Source organism: Ochotona princeps, chromosome X (assembly GCF_030435755.1).
Source record: "Ochotona princeps isolate mOchPri1 chromosome X, mOchPri1.hap1, whole genome shotgun sequence".
Taxonomy (NCBI): Eukaryota; Metazoa; Chordata; class Mammalia; order Lagomorpha; family Ochotonidae; genus Ochotona; species Ochotona princeps.
In genome coordinates, this window is record NC_080865.1 from 7,466,019 (window position 1) to 7,474,029 (window position 8,011).

Here is an 8,011-nt window from a genome sequence, read left to right on the forward strand (position 1 = left end):
ACAGCATTTTTTACTACTGCAGCTTCATGGAAAGTTTTAAAACTCCACAGTGTGGCCAATAGTGGCACAGAAAATTAAGCTACCAATTGGGATTGCAGCATCTGAGGTATATTATTAGTGAGCAGAGTGTGAAGCAGAGCAGCCAGGATTCCAGCAGGCACTCAGATATGGGATTGCTGACATTACTGGCTATGGCTTGACACACTGCGCACCACCTGCCTCTATGCCAGCATCCACATCTTAGCACAGATTGAGGTCCTGGCCGGTCTTCCAGTCCAGGGATTATTTTTATTGCAAAGGAAGATTCACAGAGAGAAGCAGAGACAGAGAAAGATCCATCTGCTGATTTCATTTACCAAGTGGCAAAGCTGAGCAGATCTGAAACCAGGAGCTTCTTCCGGGTCTCCCACCCAGGTGCAGGGCCCCAAGGCGTTGGCCTGTCCTTGACTGCTTCCCCAGGCCATAAGCAGGGAGCTGGATGGGAAGTGGAGCAGCTGGGACAGAAACTGGCCCCCGTATGGGATCCCGTGCATGCAAGGCAAGGATTTAGCAGTGAGTCATTGTGCCAGGTCCATTATATCTATTTTAAAACTGCTTTAATATTATAGCAATAGCAATGAATGTAGTGGCATTGGAGACCAAACTAAATCATGCAGGATTGATCTCTCTCTGTCTCTCCTCTCCGTGAATCTAATCTGTCTAATAAAAATGAATAAATCTTGTTTTAAAAAAAAATGTTTGGGTGGGGGAGTGACCCAGGGCATGAAGTCTCCTTTTCTTTTCTGTCACTTTCTGTTACTCTCAACAACAAGAAGAACAAAATGAGCTCTCAATAGTAAAATAAAGAAACAGAGAAGAGAGAGAGAGGTAAAGAGACAGAAATCTACCATTAGCTGTTTCCTTCCCCAAATTTTGGAACATCTTTGGACAGTGCTGATGCAGGGCTTGTGAGATTCCACCAGGTAGGTCTCAGAGAATAGTTGCCGAGCTCCAACTGATAGATCGTCACCTGCTCCCCCCTCGGTGTGGGGCCTCAGGAAGCTGGAACTGAGAAAGGCGCCAGGCTCCATCCAGGCCCTACAGTATGCAATGTGGGCATCCCTGGCAGTACCTGATCAGAAGCACCAAATGCCCAGCCCGCAGCTTTACACCTCTGATACAGAGCTTTGGAGGTCACGGTCAGTATACAGGGGTTTAAGTTACTACCTGCAATGTAGACTTCCTGTAGGAAAAGCAGATCCAAACCACACTGTTGCAGGTATTGGCCAATATGCCTTTGTAAATAGAGGAAGACATTCGGAGTACCTGGTTCTCTGTCTCCTTGCCTCCCAGGAATGCCCAAATGTAGATAAAAATCCAGGTGTCAGGGTCATTCGCACCTGTCCTTTGTGGATTTTTGCAAAGTGACCCTGCTAAGGGTTGCCCTCTCTTTTCCTATCTGCTTGTGTCTTTTTGTCCTCAGATAAGCTTCAAAATGTTCAAACACAATGAACAAAGGAAACACTAAATAAATTATTTTAAAAGGCATGTTCATGTGAAAGTCCAACAGACAGACAGGCAGGAGTAACATATATTGAGGAGTTCTCCAATCTGCTGGTTCTGACCATAACTGCCAGCAGTGTCCACTGCATTCTCTGTCATGTTAGACCTTACATTTCAATTCTATCTTAACGCTATTTCATTTCTTCACTCAGGTTAATTAATGGTTTAATGTAAAAGCCTGAGAACTGGTTAGTGTGTAGAACAGGGTGTGAAGCCTCAGCTTGCAACACCAATATTCCATATGGGAGACAGGGATTAATTCCAGGGTGCTCTGCTTCCCATTCAGCTCCCTGTTAATGTGCCAGCAAAGGCAGCAGAAGAGAGCACAAAAACTTATGTCCCAGATAGCCTCAGGAAAGACCAGGAAGTGGTTCTTGGCTCCAGGCCAATGACTGTCACCGTGTCCTTCATATGGCATTAAAGAAGTCATCCAAAACAATAAAGAAATGGTGTGGAATCACAGGAACACTTAGAGACACGGGAAACTCCCACGTACTGTTGTGCTGTTTTCCACCCAAAATGTCAGAAACAGCTTTGCTGAGCTAACTGAAATTCTGTCTCAGGGTGTTCCAACAGGGAGGTCTGTATCAACGGGGGCTGTGCCCCTCCTGCTTTGCCCCATAATCTGATGCTTCCTCAGTGTGGAGTGGCAGGAAGTGGAGCTAAGGAAAGAGCCAGACTCCACCCAGGCCTTCCAGTGTGGGAGATGAGCATCCTTGGGAATAGCTGACCTCCTGCACCAAATGCCACGCCACACCTTTGTATTTCTAACACGCAGTGTTGGAAGCCAGGGTTGATAGGTAGTTTAAGTGACTTACTTGCAGTCCAGGACTCCTGTATGAGGAGTTTGCTTCCCATCCAGGTGCTGCAGAAGCTGTCTATGCAATCACAGTAGGGTCTCATGAGTGCTTGGTCCAGTCACTCATCTGAGAAAGCCCTAGAGGAGTTCTAGCCCCTGGGTTGTGTCCCAGCTCACGCCTGTGTTTTGTGGTCATTCGAAGAGTGAACCATACATGCGTGACTCCCTTTCTCTTCACCTGCCTATAATTTTACCTTTTAAGAAATTAAATTATTTTAAGAACATATCAGGTAAAATAAACATAGTTACAGTATACAAATTTAAGATTTTTTTAAAGATTTTTTTATTGTAAAGTCATATTTACAGAGATGAGGAAAGTCAGAGAGGAAGATCTTCCATCTGATAATTCACTCCCCAAATGAACGCAATAGCTGGAACTGAGCCGATCCGCAACCAGGAGCCAGGAAGTTCCTCCAAATCTCCCTCGCGGGTGCAGGGTCCCAAGGCTTTGGGCCATCCTCAGCTGCTTTCCCAGGCCACAAGCAGGGAGCCGGATGGGAAGTGGAGCCACCAGGATTAGAACCGGCACCCTTATGGGATCCTGGGGTGTTCAAGTTGAGGACTTTAGCCACTAGGCCACTGTGCTGGGCCACTATACAAAAGTTTTTAAAAAGCAACAGAGGGGGCCCGGTGCGATGACATAGCAGTTAGGGTCCTCGCCTTGCACGTGCCAGGATCCCATATGGGCAAGGACTCAGTGACTATGGCATCACAACCAGCTGGAAATTTTATAGACACGTAGAGAAGATTACCGAGAGCAAGAGAGAGATGTACCATCATTTAGTTTGGTCCCCAAGCATCTTTTAAGGTTGGGAGTATTCCATGATAATGCCAGTGTTGGAACCTCCTTCATAGTAGCCATTCTGTAGCATCGTCCCGAGTGTCCATGCATCCCGAGTGGGACATGCACACCTGAGAACAGGGCAAGGCTTCCCAGGGAGGCAGTCCTGTCACGTGTGACAACAGAGCTGAGCCTGCAGGACATGATGCTGAGGACACTGACCCAGGCACAGGCAGACAAGACCCCAGGATCTCATCAAAGTGGAACTCCTCACAGCACAGAGTAGAATGGGGCTCCCGAGGGCTGGGGGATAGTGGTCAGAGACACAGCACTTGCTTCCGCTAGGGGAAGGCTCTCACACAGCCTGGTGGGTGAGTGTGCTGTGTGTGCTGTGCTGGGGATCTGTAGGAAGGAGGCTCTGTGGTCAGCACTGGGATCTGTGCTGTAATGCATGGTGATTAGCTTGGCTTAGCCACTGCACATAGTGTCAGACATTGTGTTGCGGATGGTCCGTATATTCAAGTTTTCTCATTTAAAAAATTGTAAGGGATGGCACATGGACAAGCTCACTGTCAATACTTTTGTCCTCATGCCAGTATTCTGCAGTTGTACAAGATTATTTATCTTGGTTGAAAGGTACAATGAGAAAATGAAAGAGAAGGGAATCTTGCACCTCTTGGTTCGCACCTAATTGACCAGAATAGATGGGCTGTGCCAGGCCCAAACTAGGAATTAGGAACTGCCCTGTGTCTCCTGTGTGGGTGATAGGTGCTCAACTGAAAACCAACTTCTTGCCCTCCATTGGTACATTGCCAAGGAACTGGATTGCAACAGGACTATGTGTAAAACAAACACCAGAATTCAATAGGGTTATTAGTGTTGCAACTGAGACTTAAATTCTGTATATAAAGGTTGCCCACTACTCCTTTTGAATATATTAATTTGTTCCTTTAAGTTAAGGCAAATTTTAAAGTGAATCCTTACCATGACTAGGATACAAGTTGATATTTATGTCATCAGTAGAATGAAACAATAGTTGGGTGATCTCTGTATCACTCAACTCTGTATTTATGTCTCTGGATTTGCCTTAATGAATTTAATCTTGCTTTTAAAAAAGCAATGGGACGTGCATTTAGAGAAGCAATAAAATATTTATTGAGACTCCCACTTCAGACTACAGGAAACCAGATTACAATTCTATGCTTCATTCCAGGTTCTTGTGGATATGTCCTGGGAGAGACAGCCGGTGATGGTTCAAGCATTTCAGATCCTGAACCCGCCAAAGAACTGCATGACCAGGATGGATCTTCGTTGCCTCAGGTCAGCTTGGTCCCACACTAGCTACTGTATGTGTTTGTTTAGGGTGAAATCCGAGGTGAGGATTCTGTCTCCCTGTGTGCCTGTGCTATTATTTTATGTTCTGGCAAGACGCATTTCATTGAAGTTGGAAGACTAGGGATGGAGCCACAAGCAGAACAGGAAATATTCCATGCTCTGGATCCCCATGGAATAGCTAAAAAGCCAGGGCTGGGCCTGGTCACTGCCAGAAGCCGGAGACCACTTCCTGTGTCACCTGTAGGTGGTCCTTCCAGGAACCTCAGATACATGCATGGAAACAGAGCAGCATGGCATGGGCACCCTCCCATACGGGATGCGGTGTGGAAGTGAGGCTGAACACCTGCTGCCACATGTGTAGCCCCTTCTGAGCCTGTTAGATTCACTCATTAATTCACCTGCGAAATACTCAATGGATTTTTCTTAATACAATAATTGAAGTAAGCTTGACTATGATAGGGAATGCAGCGTGAACTAGTGGCATTTGGGGACCAAACTTGGGGATAGAACTCTTGTGTTTTCTGGTTCTCTTAGTTGACATGATAATGTTCCATTAAATAGGTCATAATGGTAGCCTTTTTTTCTGTAGTTAGGTATTTTTAGGATGACTTATTTGAATAGACAGTGATTGAGAGTGGGACAGAAAGCAAGCTAGAGAGAGACATTATGTGTATGGTTCGCTGTGCAAATGGTGACACAGAAGGTGTTGGCCAGGGAAACAAAGACAGAGGAGAGAGAGAAAGAGAGAGAAAGTGAGTGTGTGGATGACTCCTTCCTCACATGGTCAGAGGAGAAATGCAGCCAAGCAGGTGCCAGGATGTTGGAAACCCTGTGGCCATCCCAGCTAACAGACAGGCAGTCTGGCACTAAGGATACCTTGCTGTCTTTCACAGGCACGTCCCCCAACACCTGGGTTGGAACATGGAACCAGCAGGAGTGGAAACCCTTCGTGTAGCGTCGTCCGTGTTAGAGGCACGTAAGTGAATGAACTCTACCCCAGCCCTGGCCTCACAAGTATGTAGTGGAAACATCACATATTTTCAGAGATGCCCACGGTCCACCTTGGAGGGCCTGGTGAAGCAGACTCCAGTTCAGCTCCTGGGAGCAAGTGGTGGTTTCAGCAGATTGATTGGGCCCCAGTTCTCAGACTCCTACCTGGTGGAATCTCCAGGACTTTGGGCTGCCGCAGCCAGGACTGATTGTGACATTTAGGGAGGGCAAAAGCTCCTGGGAGATTTGTGTCACTGTCTGATGGCTGGCTGGCTGCCTGTGTATCCATGATGTTTGCTTATTGTATTGAGGGTTTATTTTATTTTATTTCACAGAGCGTGTGACACAGAGAAACGGCGACTGTTCATGCCTGGATCACCCCCTCATCGATTGCAACAGTTGTGTCTGTGCCAGGCCGCCTCCCAGAGCCAAGAGGAGCTTCCTGGACAGCTGCTGCCTCGTCACGTCGCCTGGCGGGGGGCTGTGTGGGAAGCAGAGCACCCTGGGATGGGACCCTGTCTCCTGGGGCAGGTGTTGGTGTAGTGAGCCGAGGTTTCACACCCTGTTCTTTAGAGAAGCCTATTCTCAGTGTGTTGCAGCAATCACATGGGAACCAACGTGGCTTCACATGTGTTTTAATGTTACGCTTTACAATGGTAAGACATGCACTGGATTTGGTTGTGATGTGAGGAATGAGCCATCAGAACACTATTAGTGTCTCTGTCAGATTTTCTGTCTGCTTTTCAGGTGAATGGAGTTGGGGTTTCTTAAATTTTCATGCTTTTGCTTCTTTGTTTAATTTTGTTTTTATTTTATTTTTTGATTGTTTATTTGACATGCAGAGTGCTGAAGGGGTCAGGTGGAGAATGAGAAAACCACATAATGCCTGTTCCCTCAGCAGATGGCCTGAATGGATGGATCTGGGCAAAGCGAAAGCCAGGGTGTTCCTGCTGAATCCTGGTGACCCAGGTATGTGACAGGGAAGCACGCACTCAGGACATCTTCCTGTTTCTACAGGCAGATTGTCCTGGATCAGGGCGAGAAGTGGAGCACAGCAGAACTTGACCCTGAGGTCATACGAGAGGCTGGAATTGCAGGCAAGTAACTTAACCCACTGTACCGCACCCTGGCTTCCAAGGTTCTGTGTTAGAAACGTCAGGGTGTGGGACAGACATCTGGAGCAGCAGGTCAGAGGCAGGCCCACCCCCCACAAAGAGGGCCTGGGTTGGAGTCAGGCTCCTTCCCCTACTCCATCTTGTGTTGGTCCACACTGCGGGAGGATGCGCGTGATGATGTAAGCAGGTGTAAGAGGGCTGCAGTTCTCAGAGACTGCCTGGCGGAGTCTCTGGATGCTGGTCTGCAGTCTGGCCAAACCAGAGCAGTGTCAGCAGACTGGGATTGGAGGGAAGGAGCAGATGGGAGATTGCAATCGTCTCTCTGTCCTTCTGTCTCCTTCTCTCTGTCCCATGCAGTTTCTTTGTTGTTTGTTGGTCTGACTTTATTTGGAAGGCAATGTGTCTGAGAGAAGTGGAGTCTGCCCCTGCCCTGCGTCTCCCCTGCAGTGCTCTCAAGAATGGGTCTGTGCCTGGCTGCTACCCAGAGGTAAGAACACCTTCCTGGTGTCACCTGAGGTTGGCCAGGACCAAAGTATCTGTGCTGTGTCCTGCTGCCCTCCCAGGTAAGTTAGCACGGAGCTGCGTGGGAAGCAGAGCACCCTGGGAAGGAGCACTTTCTCCCATTTGGGATCTGATGTAGTCGGCTGAATCAGAACACCTGTTCCCCTCACTGGCCCCCTTCTCAACTTCGTTTAACTTTAGTTTAACTTGAGCAGTAGCTATTAATTATACTTATGATATGGTTGCAAGTTAAGCTTTAACAAGACAGTGAATGCAGGGGGTATTGCTGGAACTTGGTGACAAAACTAGCAAGTTGGAGATCTCCTCAATGGGTCTTATTCAATTGTGTTTTCAAGAAATGTTGCATAAGGCTGCTATACTTGATATTTGATCATGCATTTGAAATTGTGCCAAGATCATTTATGTGGAAAACAAATTTACAGAAACAGGGCAGAGAATAAGTACAGAGAGACCCTGATTGGGATAGTTTGCTACAGAGATGGTCACTAGTGTTAACCAGGCAACAGCCCTGAGATGAGAATTCTCTACGTTGCAGATGAGCGACGAGACCAAGCACTTAGGATGTCTTCCTGTCTATACAGGCATATTCCCCAGCACCTGGAGGGAAGTGGAACAGCGTGGGATGGAAGCCCTTTTCATACAGGAGACCTGTGCTTCAGGCGAGTCCTCTAAACTAGTGTACCCAGTCCCGGCCTCCACCACTGTGTATTAGAAATGTGAAGCTGTTGGGAGGGTGGGCACTTGGTGCTGCAGAGCAGGTATTCCCAAGAGTGCCCAGTTCCCATATCCGTGGGACTGGGTTGGATGAGGTTCCTTTCCGTCTTTCAACTTGCAGCATACATACAGAGTGAGGTAACAGGTAGCAGG

The 8,011-nt window shown here is 47.5% G+C and overlaps 1 long non-coding RNA gene across 1 annotated transcript; it reads left to right on the forward strand.

The window, feature by feature from the left end:
• The first annotated feature begins 5,425 nt into the window (after window positions 1-5,425).
• LOC131478477 (uncharacterized) lies at window positions 5,426-6,455 on the forward strand. Its single transcript, XR_009244485.1, has 3 exons — window positions 5,426-5,531; window positions 5,845-6,163; window positions 6,350-6,455. It is a non-coding gene; the product is annotated as an uncharacterized LOC131478477 (long non-coding RNA).
• The last annotated feature ends 1,556 nt before the right edge of the window (window positions 6,456-8,011 follow it).